Source organism: Danio rerio, chromosome 17 (genome assembly GCF_049306965.1).
Source record: "Danio rerio strain Tuebingen ecotype United States chromosome 17, GRCz12tu, whole genome shotgun sequence".
Lineage (NCBI taxonomy): Eukaryota > Metazoa > Chordata > Actinopteri > Cypriniformes > Danionidae > Danio > Danio rerio.
This window is the reverse complement of record NC_133192.1, coordinates 31,393,349-31,410,857: the sequence shown is the minus strand read 5'-3', so window position 1 is coordinate 31,410,857 and position 17,509 is coordinate 31,393,349. Positions and strand designations below refer to the sequence as shown.

Here is a 17,509-nt window from a genome sequence, read left to right as displayed (position 1 = left end):
AGCATGTGTGTGCGTTTATGAGGACATTGAGAGAGAAAAGAGAGAGAGAAAGCATATTTACCTCCCTTTATTAAATCTCACAATTGTCTCAAGAAATGTTGGGACCATAAATTCAGTCCATGGTTCAATTTAGAATATCAAAACAAGCCTCTCCTCTCTTTGTTTGTGGGAGGAGAAAGACTCCAGCAATGTCACGGAGGTTAAACTAACATCTGACACGCGCAAAGTGCTCCTAGCGTGTAGAACATAATGCAAAATCCACAGTATACCGATAAACATAGCATTTAAAGAGCATATCAGACACTTTTCTTGCTTTCTAAAAAAATCCTTCACTCAGAAATATTTTGCTGCTTGTTCAAACTACTTATTTAAAATTAGCAAAATCAACACAATTATATTTTTTTTTGGGGGGGGGGGGGGGGGGGCAACTTAAATGTTTTATGTTCAATCCACTTCAATTTATAAAAAACAGTTAAGATCTTAAATCTTAAAATCTTAAATCTTAATCGATTTGTGTTGGGATAACATAAAAGAATTGTGTTGGAACCATCATTTTTAGTCTTCTAAAGTGTGCTTGTATGGTTGAAGGCTTCTTAATAAAATATTGTCGTTGCTGTAACTAAAAGCATCACTTTCGCATTGAAGGCCATATGTATATGCATACATATGACAATATTTTATTAAGAAGCCTTTAACCATACAAGCACACTTTAGAAGACTAAAAATGATGGTTCCAACACAATTATATATATAAAATAAACAGGCAAGAGTAGAAAATTATTTGCAAAAACTCAACGAAAGTAAAACATATCCAAAAAGTTGTATTTACCAGCATATGTTTTCTTAATGGGTATAAAGAGGACCAAGTTGCTAGGGCTGCACGATTATGGCTAAAATGAGAATAGATTTTGTTTGCTTAAAATCAAGATCACGATTTTCTCACAATTCTGTAGGCATAAAATAAAGGTTAATTTAAATGGGCTGTTATTGATATTTCTCAAATATATGGTACAAAAAAAAACAACAATAATAAAATTAGGCCTATGTGTAGGTGTATTGTTGGTTAAAATTCTACATTTTGTTTAGACTTTTAATGGTGGGTTTTAAATTAGTCCTGGATATTATTGCACAGTAAAGTAATGGAATCAGAATACAACTATTCATAATTCTAACGTTGAATTATTGTGTTTGAGACATATGCTTGCAAACATTATTAGATCTTTTTTTTTCCACTGGTAAAATCAGACCTTGCCATCAGATTCCCTCTTGCATTTTATTTAACTTTATATAGGCTAGAGTAGTTATACTGACAGTGTTAAACATTTATTTTCATGCACAAAAATCTGTGTTCGCTATGAAAGAAAACAACATATCAAATGCTTGTTGTAGTCATAACTCTAAAATGCCATATGATCATTTAAATGATGTGCACGCTTTTGGTTTCACTTTCACTGCCGAGTGCGCTCATGTCATGGCTGCCGTCACTTTGAGGAAAAAAAAAACATATATGCAAATCATACTTCCCGCATGGCTCTCAAGCGATTGCTCTGCACAACAAACTGAACCTGATTAAAAACTTTTATTACCTGTTATTCACAGCCTATGCAAGTTCTGTTCATTAAAGTAGACATCATTTGCAGGCGCGCATTTCCTTTCAGTAGTAGTGCATCATCTCATGTGTCATTTCGCGGTCGCAAATACATCATTATATTAAGACAGAAATGACATTTTTGGGTAAATATACCATATAAAAAGAGTATGTGACTCTTTCAACATCATTTGGACATGTTTAAGTTGCTGAGCATTGCATGTAAAACAATGTGAAGACTCATGCAACCTCCTTTATGCTTCTTTTGAACTTGAAAATGTTATTTGCTGAATCATAGAGATGCTGAATTAAGATCGTGTGGGGGGTTGAATTGAGATTGCAACCTTTTTCGATTATCGTGCAGCCCTATAAGTTGCTATTATTTATTTATGGTTTTTGCAGCATAAAGTTGTGATTCTGACTTTTTCTCTTTTATTTAAAACTTACCAAACATTTAATTGTTACTTTTAAACAGTGTAAATAACAGATTTCATCCAAACAAGTAATAATAATTGTCCATTTTTAACACCTTTGTAATCTTTCTGTATAGAGTTCTGAATGTTCTGGTATTTTCATTTTCATACTGTATATGGCTCAGGTGACTGGCTCAAAAACAAATTCGGACTTCACAATATAAGACAATAGTTGTCAAATCATGAAAATCGTGTGCATTATTAGAATGTTATAACTCAAACTATTTGAAAAAAGTGTATATTGTACACATACTGGTGGATGGCAAGATGTAGGAACAATGGATTCATTGCAGGACAGTCAGCTAAACAGCAGAGCTTCAAGACCTCTGCCTCTTTGATTTACTACAGTATATAAATGTTTTCTCAGATTGATGCCATGACACAGACACACAATTAGGACTCATCCATCCTGAGTTGGTGTGAACAACCCCACTCTTCCTTTTGGGGGTGAAGTGGAGGGTCTCTCTACCCCTTTTCTATAATAGTGTCCCCTGATACAGGACATGTCATCATCTCAGAAATAAATAGACTCTAACCACTACTAGAGGACCCACATGTACACCAATCTCACATACAAACACAAACAGTAATAATTAGATTTTGAGCCCAATTCTCTTGACAGTTTTTTTGTTTGTTGATAAATTAGTGGTGAGTTCATATTATTTTTTGCAATGCCACCATAGGCTTGTCATATAATACCATGTGTTAATCTAGACTGGATTCTCTTTGTTCTGTTGCAATGTCTGACTGAGATTATCTGATAATTTGTAGGTGTTTACTGATCAAGCTTAAACCTCCTGATCTTCTCACAGACACATTGGCCATTTGAATCGCATGGTATTTATTATTTGAAATATTTTTAGCACATTCACAATAAACAAAGTGTGAAAACAAAGTCAAGCTGCTGTATGAGCAAACATTTTTTTGTGTGTTTGAAAGAAGTCTAAAATTATCAAAAATATACAAAAGGAAGAGAACTAAAATGAGGTGTTGTGAAAATGCTTGTTGAATTTAGGAATCTGTTTACGCACTAGCTGGCAAAATGTAAACATTAGCAATGATCAGATCTTGTGTAGTGCTCCCTCAGGCAAGATGATCTTAATATTATCTTGTGGTGTGTGATGTTCCTGTGATGCTTCTAGCGTGTGCAACAAAACTTCTTCTTGGAAAACTTAAAACAACAAAAACCCAGAGAAGAGATTGTCTTGAATGCTTGAATGTAAGTGGAATAAGCTGCAAGCATGCTAGCTGACAAAAGTAATGTTTACCTGTTAAAACATCAATGACGATCTACTGGGCAAGACCAAAGTGCATGCTAATTTTAATGACATTTTACAGAGTGGGATGCACCCCAATTTTTGTATTATGTGTTTGCAAATTTGAGATTTGAGGGAAGAAAATTTTTAGATTCCCAATTCACGCAAGGTACAGCCTAATCAAATCAAATCATTTAATAATTTGCATGCACACACCCTAATAATTTCTGTTAACTGGGGATCATCAGCACTTTCCTCTGTATCATTCAGAAATGCATCTGTTTTTCTTTGTTTGCCTTTTTTTTAAAGGGATAGTTAAGTCCAAGAATTGGAAAATGTACTGTTTACTCTACCTCAAGTGGCTGATTGACAACCATGGTAGGCATTTACTTCTATAGTAGAATGGTTACAGCTTCCTTCAAAATATATTATTTTCTGTGTAACAGAAGAAAGAAACTCAAACCTGTGTGGAACAAGTGAAGGGGCAGCAAAAAGGAATGTTATTTTTCTGTGAACTATCCCTTTAAGTGGCATTCATATCTTGAGGGTGAGGCTTTTACCTGGCCACATCATGATTTCTTTCAAAGGTTGTTGTCAGTGAGCTGAGTCTATATAGAATAATTATCATTGCCTGCATCAAACCCAAAACAATGGCCACTTCCTCTTTATTCTTTTCCGCTGAATTGACACCATTAATCAAGGCAGATCTCATTAGGGTGAAGTTGGGCAACTGGAGAGACCTTGAGCAGTCCTGTGCCCTCCCTCTCTCCTCAATACCCTCTCGCCCTTTTTTTCCCCCTCTACCTTTTCCTTCCATTTTTTCCATTTTTGTGAATCTTTTGTGCTTGCTTTGGTCTCTTCGGTTTCGTTGCACTGACAAAAGCAGACGGTGGCTGCTTCAGTAATAGCTCAGGCTCCAATGGCCTGTCAGATCCGTCCTCCTGCTGTCGTCTTCTCGACTGAAGAGCCGTAGACTTCTCAAAGTCCCACACTGAAAACAAATCCTTTGTTACAGGAAATATTCGAGGGGGAAAAAAATCGGTTTAATAGATGAAACCCCTTTAATGCGGCCACAAAGTGGCCCCCCGTTCCTCCAATCACTCACTCAACTTCCTCCTCTTTTCCTCCATCTTCTCTTGTTAGTCAGGAGGTGTTGTGCATGCTGATACACAAAAGGCTCCACATCTTTTTCTGCGGGGCATAAATTACGCCCGTGCGGCGGATCGTCTATGAGTGCTTTCCTCAGTTATGGATTGCTGCGTTCTGGACTTGACAGGAACATAATTAGAACTCTTGATGAAATCTACAAAATTATTCCTCCGTGGCTTCAGTGGTCCTGAAATGTATCCATATTTGTCACCGTGCACTTGAAGGGCCTGTTAGCGCACAGCAGTAATGGCTCCGTTCATTTATCCTGTAATCTGAGGATGATAGAGGAATAGTTAGTCGGATAGATAGATGGAGACCAGGAGTGGTGGGGGATGCTACCTACTGAGAATAAGAAAGATGAGAAGGGGGGGCATGTTGATTAGTTGCTGTCTCATTCTTGGTGTGGTGGGACAACATGGACATGGACCACTCACAGGACACAATGAAGGCTTTTGCCCATGAAACCAGTTGCTTATAGGATTTATTAATTGATGGTACTGTTCAGAAGTCTAAAGCAGTGCGTGACACTGAAGACTGGAGGAACGGAATTCGTTTCTGAAATTCAGTTTTGGCCTGACCGATATAAATCACTTTTTAAAATATGTTAAAATAAACATTTATGTTATTGTAAAGTTTTATAAAAAGTTACTACACATCTTTCTGGAATGCTTGCTTCTATTCTGTGAATTATAACAATAAGTTGACTGATGACTCCTAAATAAGTTCAATCATGCCACTCATCTGGGTAACTTCTACTTGAACTTATCTTAAATCTCATATAATCAGACTACAGATTGCATTGTTTCAAACAAACACAACTGTTTCACTATTGTTTGTTGAGAAAAGAGGACTAGAATATTAATATTGTAGTATTAGTAATGTTTTTTTTTTTAGGGTTCCACTAATTGTTTTGTCAGGTTGTAATAAATTTAATTAATTCATCTATTGAATTTAACATAGATGAAACTAGAAGGGATATGCTTGCACTCTTTAGAATAACAAATACTAACTAATGGTCAATGATAATGTAATTTCCACAATTCTCAATCACAACTGGTTTTAGGAAGTCTATAAAAATGCTTTCTTTTTTCTAAATCTTATCAACATACTTCTTCCATCTCTAAATGTCAAGCACAATTATGTCAGTAGTTGAAATAAGACACATAATACTGTCAACCAGCCATTGTCTAAAAAACAACAACTCGTTTAAGGCCATGCAAGAGTCCATCATTCATCCTGATCACAGAGTCAATGATTATTTTACCCAACCCCCCCCCCCCCCCCCCCCCCCCCCCTCCAATAAATTAAGTATAATTGGAAAAAAAGGCACTTTAAGCTTTACTATGGTCCATCTAAAAAAATATAAAAGTTATACATTATGAAGTCATGAGAAAGAAAAATTGTACTGTGTTTAATGTTTTTCCATATACCATCACAGAAAAACATTAATGTAATGACCTGGAAAAATATTGCTTGAAGGCCAAGTGTCTCATGAGTTTATATTTCAAATTTGATTTAGATAGTATGCAAAATTAGATTTCTGTAAAAAGTTTTGTGAGATTATATCAGTGAATATAACTGGCTTTCCTATCCATCATCAAGACTTCATAATGCTCAAAACAAACAAAAAAAAGTTATAGATGCTTAAATAATGTAAAAAATAATAGAAATTGACCGCACTAAACATTTTATTTCATAATCAAATAAATGAAATTAGTCCTACAGCAGTACAGAAAAGTAATAGATCAAAAGCCACGCATCTCCTGAGTATGTTTTGAGTTCTACTCGATTCAGTTGGTAAAATCACACATTCACACTTTCTTGCTTTAGACTGCAACAAGGCATCAACCATCTCAGAACTTCTCTCATTTCAAAGGTGAGCCTTCTTTCCTCCAAGTCTTATCAAATTCTTCACCCTCTCTGTCTTGTCTTCACTGGTAACATTTTGCATTTCTTTAACATCACTTGATTTTGACCCATATGCTCCTCCATCTCTTTTTTACCAAAGTAGTAGGTAGTCCTTCGCCCCTGTCAGGGTAGTGCAGCAGGGCAGAAAGAGAACGTGCGTGTTTAACGTAGAAAGTGGGAGGAAAGGAGCGACAGAAGACTCATTTAAATGAGATATACAGCCAAACCTCATATGCATGGCTGGGGAGAGAGGGGGGGAAATGAGAGGCGGAAAGAGGAGAGACAGAAGAATTGAATATGGATTAGAGGGATGAATATTCTATTATTTCGCCCCATTCTGCTGATCTCCCTGTTGCTCCTCGGTGCTCGAGTTGAAATATATTGATGTGGCAGAGAGATCGGTTTCTGTGGCCCATGTAGTCCGGGGGAGATGTGTGGGTGTGCCACTTGAGCCGTGGATTATGGGTACCGCACCGCATTCGTCTACCTCCCTCATACCCGAAGCCAATTTACAGCCAGTTTTCCGGGTGCACAGATCTGGTTTAGAGTAATGAATGCCGATGAGCTAGTTTTCCTATGGCCGGCATTAGTCGTGCGTGTGTACGGCACCTTAAATCCGTGTTGCCGGTGCATCCGTGCTGCGAGACAGGAGATCTACCTTGGCCTTTGTCTATGTTTGTAATCTCTGAGATGATTAGGGAAGTCTCTTACCCCCCGTGGAAGAGCCTAGAATGATCCCTGGGGCCCGGGATGCATCCACACATATTGCTAAAGCATACAGAGTGTCTCCAAAATGGGGACAGGTAAGTTCAGATGTGGGTCACGGAAGTGTTGTGTTGAGAATCTGTAGAGCATTGTGTTTGCGCTAATCTTATTTAAAAGTGACCCTTCACAGAGCTTTAGCGTGTTGTGTGTGGTCAGCTAGCTTTTACAAGGGAAGATTTGCCTGTTCGAAGGTCAGGTGGTGCAAAGGTCTGCGGGGTGAGAGATTATCTTACACAAGCTTCTGCAGGCTTCATTACAGGACACGCAACTGCACCATCCATAAACCAGCAAAACCCTGTTCTTAACTTGTTAACCACATTAGCAGCTCTAAGCTAATTAGCAGAGGGGTTAAGGTGTAGTCTAAGTTTTGTATCTGTAAAGTAAGTTTGCTTTAGTATATGAAATGGCATATTTAGTTGCATTAAATGTAATCTCAAGATATTTTAAAAGACTACTGTATGGCCATATTTGTGGGGATAATAAACCAATAAGAAGTACATTGTCTTCCACTAATATGGAAAAGTTATTCTGTGTCCTTGACTTTGGGTTATAGTGAACTCTATCAGACTTTTTTTCGTTAATGTCTTTGTTTGTTCTTGACTGTCATTTTTGCTTAATAAAATTAAAAAATCATAAGGCAGAATAAAAGAATATATTCGATGATTCTTGTTAAGTTTTACACAGCAATTTAAATGAATAAATAAATAATAAAGTTAATTATCAACTCAATAGTCATATTACAAGATATGTCACTTAAAATCTGAATTATACAATAATAATGTAGTATTACTGTCATGTGTGCTAATTTCGGTTAATTTTGCCAACCGACAACCGCCACTTGTTAACCGAATATTAACAGTTAACTGGTCAGAATAATATTAAATTAATATTTAATAAAAAAAAAATTGATGTGTCTATTTTGTGTGACACATTAAATATTGGATTTTAAAATATTGATTTAACATGTGAACAGCAGCAGAAAAACAGAACATCTTCGCGCACATGCAGTGTTTTCAACAGCATAGAAAAAAATAATGAACTAAATAAAAAGAATAGAATAAACAGGCCTGCCTTAGATATTTTTTACTGATATGAGATTTTTCACGTAATATCAAACACACCTGCCTGTAATTATCTTTTGGTGTTCAGGTCCTAATTAATTGGTTTAGGTGTGTTTGATATGGGTAGCAACTGAAATCTGCAGGAAAATGGCTCTCCAGGAACAGGGTTGGCCCGCATGCAGCCAAACTTCAAAAATATATCAAATAAGATTTTTTTATTCATTTAACTGATACCAATAATTGGTTAAAAATGCACCCTTTTGGTTAATGGTTAAATGGTTATTTTGAGCATCCCTAATTACTACTGAACTGCAGAACAAGCATGGCTTATAGAGTCACTGCTATGTTTAACCATGACAGAGTGAAAGTTTATCATTGGTATGTGTTTTGAAGACCTGTGACTGATCATTTTAATAGAGTTTAAAACATTTGGGTATAAAAATGATTACGTTTCTACAATTAGATTAATTATATTTAATTATTTAAACAGGGAAAATGTGTTTTTCTTACTCAGAATTTTTGTCTTGTTCCTAGTTCAATTATCTACACTTCAAAGCAAAAACATACCCTATTGGCACATTATAATAATAATTAAACTATATATTTATATAATAATATAATATATATATATATAATAATAATTATATATATATATATATATATATATAAAAACTTCTTATTTTGACATTTCTTCTGAAGGTGTAAACAAATAAAATATTTCTCTTTGAATTTGAGATATTTGGACTAGAAATAAGACAAAGCAAAGGTAGAAAAGCACTTTTTGCATTGACTTCTGCACCTGAATAATGTTAGACTCCCCAGAAAACCGTCAAATAGTGCAATTCAAACCATCTTGTGAAATTTTTCATTTCAAAATATTTCAATTCAATTCAATTCAGCTTTATTTGTATAGCGCTTTTACAATGTAGATTGTGTCAAAGCAGCTTCACATAAATGGTCATAGTAACTGGATCAGGGTAGTTCAGTTTTTAGTGTTTAAGTTCAGTTCAGTTTAGCTCAGTTCAGTGTGGTTTAAATCATTACTGAGAGTCCAAACACTGAAGAGCAAATTCATCGATGTGTAGCTTTACAGATCCTGAACCATGCAAGCCAGTGGCGACAGCGGAGAGGAAAAAAAACTTCACCAGTAGGAGAGTAAAGAAAAAAAACCTTGAGAGAACCAGACTGTTATTATCATAGAATATTTATCATAGAAAAATTAATATCAAAATATCCAATTTTAACAAGCTCTATTATATTTATGCTTTTTTTTTTTTCAAAAATGGTTATACTTTACTATTACTGTTAATAGCAGAGCATAAATAAAAAAAAAAGGTTGTACTTAATGATTATTAAGTATGATTATACAGAGCATAAATAAAAACTATTTTTCGAAATTCCTTATTTAGTTTTTTTTATTTTTGTCACTGATAACCCATGTAATACTCCAAAAAATATTGCTTTATTGTAACTTTCTGCTAGCATATGCAAATGAAAATAACAAATGAAGCTGTTAGGTTTCATTCGATATGCGAATAACAATTTAAGTAACATTTTTCCACAATTGTTCCACAAAAGTTACAATTGCAGATTCTAGCTTTAAATTACAAAAGCACAATGAAAAGTTTTTACATAGGACTTGCGCATTATGCTCCTTTATAAAAACCCATAAGACCCTTAGTCATAATTTAGGCCATGGTTCTTAAACATTTTAAGTACTGCAATCAGATTAGTTTTACTTTCATTTTCTCAGTGTACAATCGAGAGTAACACACATGCGAAATTCAAATGGTCTCATTCAATAGATTTTTCTCATATGCTTATTAAGATTTACTTAAAAACTGTGTGCATTAGTAAACAATTGCCAGTAAAGTCGCTTAAGTTATCCAAACTGCTTTCTGCTGTTTTTACGCTATTGGGATAATATAATTGGTTGGGACAGATTAATAATTGTTATGCCTATTTGTATTGTTATGCCCTTCAATATATACAACAAGAAACAAAAAGCCGGTGTTTTGAATGCATATAGTCTGTGGAGGAATGAATGGGTGTGTGTCTAACGCTCAGCCATGCACACAACAACCACAGATATATTTCAGCAGCTGATATGTGACATGATAAACATGCTGATTTGTATTATCGCTGGTGACTGGTAATGCTTGAAATATAAACTTCATGTTTGTTGTCCTTAGACACATCAATTTTGTCGGGTTTCGACTTTTTTTCTTTTGCTTGAATGTTGAAACTGCCCTGCTATGAATTGTCAGTCACTGAAATGGCCAATGGCCGCGGCGACGCAGTGGCGCAGTAGGTAGTGTTGTCGCCTCACAGCAAGAAGGTTGCTGGGTCACTGGTTCGAAACTCAGTTGGCGTTTCCGTGTGGAGTTGGCATGTTCTCCCTGCAATGGTGTGGGTTTCCTCCAGGTTCTCCGGTGTTCCCCACAGTCCGAAGACATGCGGTACAGGTGAATTGGGTAGGCTAAAATTGTCCATAGTGCATGAGTGTGTGTGTGTGTTTGTGTGTGTTTGTGTGTGTTTGTGTGTTTGTGTGTGTTTGTGTGTTGTGTGTGTGTGTGTGGATGTTTCCCAGAGATGGGTTGCGGCTGGAAGGGCATCCGCTGCATAAAAACGTGCTGGATAAGTTGGTGGTTCATTCCGCTGTGGCGACCCCGGATTAATTAAGGGACTAAGCCAACAAGAAAATGAATGAAATGGCCCCCACCAATTTGAGACCCCTGATTTAGGTAGGTATCTAACTAAGAATGTGGTTTATCTTTAATTTATATGGTATAAACGGTTAGAAAACTAATTTTACTTCATCAAAAAGTAATGCTGAGGATTGAATAAATCCTAGAACGTTGATTTGCAAGAGTGTGTGCGCGCGCGTGTGTGTGTGTGTGTGTGTGTGTGTGTGTGTGTGTGTGTGTGTGTGTGTGTGTGTGTGTGTGTGTGTGTGTGTGTGTGTGTGTGTGTGTGTGTGTGTGTGTGTGTGTGTGTGTGTGTGTGTGGTGTGATGCAGACAACACCTCTACATCCTTTTAAAGCACTCTAGTTGGCAAATCTACGTTGGCTTAAGGACTCTATGTATTCTTCAAGGGCAGCGTCTTCCTATATAAGGTGAGCGAAATCGGACCCTAATGGCTTTGAAGGAAAGAGTGATCACGGGGAGAGTAAGGTCAGACAGAAAGAGTAAGACAGAGATAAAGTCCCACCTCTCTATCAAAACAGCTCTCTCAAACTGAACAGTCAGCTTAAACAAGCTCCTGTCACCAAAGGCCAATCATTCACTTGCAAAACTGAAAAGGATGATGTTTTACAGTTGTCAACAGTAGCATATATGCGACCGCAAGACTTTTTTTTTTTTCCTTCAGCCACATGAAATGGACTTTGGCGGTGGCAGCCGGAGCGTGTGCAGTGTGGCCAGTGGTGCAATTACCAGTGATGGCTGAGTGGTCCGGCAAAAGTAGCCATCTGGATTTCATCAACTGGTGTCAGTGGGAAGAGATTGAAATATCTTGAGCCACTTCTAAAGCTTTTCGGTAGACTCAAGCATTAAGAACAAAATCAGTCTAGGAATCCCCCCCCCCCCCCCAAAAAAAAACTCACTCATCATGGTGCTGGGGTGTTTTGAGGTTGGAAGTGTTCTAAATGGTTTTAAGCATGTTGCTTCTATAGTATATTGTATGTTGCTGTTAGGATGTTCAGAGTAGTTTTGTATTGCTTGTCTGGTGCTGCTTTAAAAAGGTGAATTGCAGAAGATTGATTGTAAACCCAGTGAGAACCTCTTGTATAATCTGGTCTCGTTAATTTAAAAAAAAAGGTTAAATGTGTTGATGCAAATATTTATATTGTACTTACAGTGCTCAGCATAAATGAGTACACCCCCCGCAAATCTCTCATTTAAATAAAGATTTTCTATAGGATGCATTACACTATTATATTTGTGCATATACAGTTAAAGTCAAAATTATTAGCCCCCCTGAATTATTAGCGCCCCTGTTTATTTTTTTCCCCAATTTCTGTTTAATGGAGGGAAGATTGTTTAGGCACATTTCTAAGAATAATGGTTTTAAAAACTTATTTCTAATAACTGGTTTATTTTATCTTTGCCATGATGACAGTAAATAATATTTGACTTGATATTTTTCAAGACACTTCTATACAGCTTTAAGTGACATTTAAATGCTTCAATAGGTTAATAAGGTAAACTTGGCAGGTTAGCGTAATTAGGCAAGTTATTGTGTAACAATGGTTTGTTCTGTAGATTACCGAAAAAAAATAGCTTGAAGGGGCTAATAATTTTGTCCCAAAAATGTTTTTAAAAAAATTAATAACTGCATTTATTCTAGCCGAAATAAAACAAATAAGACTTTCTCCAAAAGAAAAAATATTATCACACAAACTGTGAAAATGTCCTTGCTCTGTTAAAAATCATTTGGGAAATATTTTTAAAAATAAAATAAAATCAAAAGGCGGCTAATTATTCTGACTTCAACTGTACATTAGATTAGTCAGCACTGAAGCTAAATCTGTTGCTATCTAACAAAAAACTTACAATTATAGACCAAATGTATATGTTAGTAAAAAATATTAAATAACTTTTTTAAAAAATAGCAAAAATCAAGGGAAAAAATATATAAAATTTAGTTGAAATCTTGTATTTTTTTTGCTTTATTTTGCATGAATTTAAATGTATTATCTTTCCATTTCTAAAGATGTTCTGTGACTAAAATATTATTTTGATAAATATATCTGTTTAATAAATCTGTTTAGTTCAAATGCACCAATATACATTACCCATATTCACTGAGAAATGGATACAAATATTCATTTTATATCCAGAACAGAATGTATTCATTTATGCTGAGCACTGTATATAAAATACTTATATTGTGTTGTATTTTTGTTAAGCTGTCATTTCTGTAAATTCGTAATTTCACTATTGTTCCTATACGTTCAGTAACCACTTCTTAAGTCTATACCTGTGACTGTCTTAATTTACTGTATTCTTTCTAAATAGCAACAAAAGTGCACATATGTGCAGAAAAAACATGCACATATTTGTAAAGCTATAATTATGTAATAAAAGACACTTTAAATAAGACCATAAAATGATATTTACATAACATTTCCATATGCTTGCTTGGCATTTGAGAACCACTGGAACCTTTTCACAAGACATAATCTTAAATAATTGACAGTTTTTAATATTTAGATTTTTAAAGAAAATGTAGGAACATTTGTGTATTTATGTATGTATTAAATCATCTTTGCATTAAATTACAACAACGAAAAAATACCGCTTATGCTAATTATTTTTAATGCAGCATATATGGGGCTGAGAGTACATTTGATGCTATTCTCTCCTTTGGCTGCCATCATCAGTCTCACACTATTTTTTTCCTTTTTCTGAAAGTCTTGAAAACACCATCGTGGAGTTTTTCTTTAATTAATTCAGCAAATAGGATTGTAAATAAATTATTTGCTGTACTCTCTCATTCACTGTGCTAGGAGTTTACTCAACCGTGAGTTTTATCTCAATCTTAAAGCCAGTTATAACCTCTTACATTCTTACTTCTGCTACTTACTTCCATTTTATTTGTTCATATAAAAAATGTTGATACAACAGAGATAAACATCGCTCTAATTTACTAAAAATACACTGTAAAAATGCTGGGTTCCATCATGTTGTCCCAACACAAATGTATTAAGTTAACATTTTTACAAATTTAAGTGGATTGAACGTTTACAATAACGTTGTTTTCAAAAAAAAACTTTTTACATTTTTTTTTAAAAATTTAGCTTATTTTTAAATAAGTAGTTTGAACAAGCATCAAAAGTCATTTTTCTGAGTGTACTGTAGCTTAAAAATATTATATAATATTATTAACGTTGCAACGATTAACCAATTTCACTATTATCATGCTTTAATTAGTCGCAGTTAATTAATCATAAAGGCCCCTCAACATCACGTTTCTGCACGGAACAAAACTGCTGCAATTAAACAAAGTTATGCCAACTGTGTGCTAGTTTAAAGTTCCGAGCTTGAACACTAAGGCAAATACCCCTGCATACTAGATGAACTATGGGTGAGGCTATTAACTCCGTTCACATTTCATGCTTCTAGTGCACGCAAGTTCGTTATTTCCAATGGAGGTACGCGGCTTGTGCACTTTCCCTCAAGCTCACCATGAGTCACGTGACAAGAACTGACCAGTCAGCTTCATACTTTGTATAGAATTTACACATTTCTACTCTACAGAGAAAAAAAATGAAAATACCAAACAAGTTTATAATATAGCTGATCAAAAATGTCTTTCAGACAGAGGTTCAGCAGCCTTTTCATTTGTTCTCTTTAAAAGGGAAATACATAGCTAATATGATGCTTAGATTTACATTAGACAAATACAATTTTTTTCATTTATTCTTCTTATTTATTTATTTATTTATTTATTTATTTATTTATTTATTCATTTATTCATTGTTCTGTAATTTTTTTCAGTGTAAAATTATGACTTCTGTTTTATTGGCGAAATGGACTATTGTTTTTTTCATATTATTGTTATTATGTATTAATTGGTTTGTGAGCAGCAATAAATAACACTAGTTTCATGTGATTTACTAAACTAGCAGTGAAATTAATGATTGATTAATTTAATAATCATTAATAATCAATAATAATAATCATAATTACTGTGAAACCGTGATTATTCTTCCCACTATAATTTTACAACCAAAATCTATAATCGTTGCATCCCTAATTTCTACATAAAAACATGTTTTATATAATTTGTACGACACTGAGGAAAATTATGAAAGTAAATCAAAGTTACTTTAATACAACAGTCATATTTAAGCATGTATAAATAAAAATATCACATACAATTATATATATTTTACTTGTCATTCTTTTTTATCAACAAAGAAGTGAATATGGTTTTGCTAAATCATTTCATGTCTTCGTTTCTCTCTCTCTCTTCTCCTCCACATATTACTTCTTCATCACCTTTTCCGTATCCAAAGAATAAGATCTTCAGCTTAAGCAATTTGCCCTGACATTAGGAGATGTTTAGAGATGTGCTCACACAGAGGCTGACATGTGAACTGACTTGTTTTTCGGGGACCTCCCTTTCCCTGGTGGCCCTTCACATTGTTCCCATGTCCTGCTTGACTGCCGGCGTCTAATCTTGAGGGGTAAGAGAGCAGAGACTCCCTTGGGTTTCTGCGCTCAGCACCTTGTTAGACGGCTCCTCCAAGTGCACTGGCTCCTGCCTCTGCTGTCAGCCTCCACTCGCCATCTCCTCCATCTCTGTGTCTCTCAGTCCTTGCCTTTTTAAATCTCACTTCTGCCTGTCGCTGTATTACAGCAGCGCTGAATGAGAAGCTGTCAGTGAGTGTGTGCCGGAGAAGAGCGCAGCGTGTACACATTAAAAACAAGTGTAGGCTGGGTAGTAATGCAGTGTTTACCGAAAAATCAGGATGTACATTGTGTAATAATGCTAAACTGTATTAAGCCAGAATTACTGCCACAGAATAGACTCGTCTTCGCTGTAAATTAGCTGATGATAACTGATAATGAGGCTGTCAGCGTTTACATGTAGAGGCATTTAATTAGAGCTGCAAGTTATTTAATAAGCTGAATTTCCATCTTCAAAGTGGAGGAGGCTGCTGAAAACATGAGGATGGAGTATTATAGCAGTTGTTGTTCTTGTGTGTAAATATCATGATTATAGAATAGATTGGAGTTAAAGAGAATAGAGTTCAAGTGAATATATGAGATAAAAAAATTTGAGACATAAATGAGTCCAATTTAAAGTTTTACATCGCCTTCATTTCTTTAAAACTAGATAAAGTAAAATAATTCCCTCTGTATCTCCTAAATGTGACAGATGTGGTGGGGCTGAATGGACTTTGGCACATTTATTTTGGCTTTGTTCTGTTCTTTATGAGTTTTGGTCCAGTGCTTATGGAACCCTGACTACATTTTGGCTATTTTTGTATATTCTAATATAATGAACAACTTTCTGTTAACCCAACATCAAGCCCTGATGGTTGGCTTGATTACAGATAAAAAGATTATCTTACTTAATTGGAAATCTTCAAAGGCTTCCTGTAATAAGAGACGGTTGAACAAGCTCCTTTATGTCATTTAAATGGAACAATTATAATAAGAACAATCTTGAAACTTCGCAGAAAAAAGCCGAAACCACGTGGGGACTTATCTTAAGATTCTTGGGATTTTAGCATTTTGTAAATTTTCTTCTGTAACCTATATATTCATGACACTGGCTTAATAAAAATGTGAATATTGTCGTCTTTTATTTAAGTCTTTAAACATGACTGATAATGTTTTTTCTTCTAGACAAAGTCTGATTTGTTTTATTTTGGCTAGAATAAAAGAGGTTTTGAATTTAAAAAAAAAACATTTTAGGGTCAAAATTATTAGCGCCTTTAAGCTATATATTTTTACGATAGTCTACAGAACAAACCATCATTATACAATAACTTGCATAATTACCCTAATCTGCCTAGTTAAGCCAATTAACAGTTAAATCTTTAAATGTCACTTTAAGCTGAAGTGTCTTGAAAAATATCTAGTAAAATATTATTTTCTGTCATCATGGCAAAGATTAAATAAATCAGTTATTGGAAATGAGTTTATTAAAACTATTGTTTAGAAAAAGTGTTTGAAAAAAATAAACAGGGGGGAGGGCTAATAAATAAGGGGATTTAATAATGACTTCAACTGTATATTATATTACAGTATTTTAAATAAGATGATCCCTCTTTTTTATTTATTAGGTTAAATAAAACAAAATATTACAAAAAAAAGAATATATGAGATTAGAGCTAAAAACCTACAATGTTATTATGTTTGTGAACTGTATTCACCTTATTCTCAAGCGAACGCTGCCATTTGATTCTTTTTGGCTGGAGACTTCCCGTCTCATTTACTTCCATTCATTTTTTGACGTTAAAAACTGCTCGTTACGCTGCTTGATGTTGCAATTTGATATTTTCTTATTATATTATTCTACTTGGTCTGTATAGTCATGCAAACATTTGTTTGTAGAGCAAGTAGTTTGACCCTTTTCTGCGGTTTATTATTCCTAGTCATTTCTCCCATAGGCGACTGAATCGGAAGTTCTAAGACAATCGCAGAAACAGGCGCACTTCCGCATTTTAGAATAAGGTCAATACACACAAGAATAAAGAATAGGAAAGAGTGAAACAGAATCTGTGCTTTCATTTTTTTTATATGCTTTTTTAGATTTTAGTTGTTTTCTGTATCATAACAGGAAAACAAGC

The 17,509-nt window shown here is 34.8% G+C and overlaps 1 protein-coding gene across 24 annotated transcripts in view; it reads left to right on the top strand.

The window, feature by feature from the left end:
- Positions 1-17,509, top strand: part of esrrga (estrogen-related receptor gamma a) — a 255,344-nt gene that overhangs the window by 88,732 nt on the left and 149,103 nt on the right. For 5 of the 24 annotated variants that reach the window (XM_073927134.1, XM_073927126.1, XM_073927121.1 and 2 more), the window contains exon 3: positions 10,791-10,944. The exons of the other annotated variants lie outside the window; for them this stretch is intronic. The gene's annotated coding sequence lies outside the window, so the exon portion shown is untranslated. The remainder of the gene's footprint in view (positions 1-10,790; positions 10,945-17,509) is intronic. 24 annotated transcript variants of the gene reach the window in all.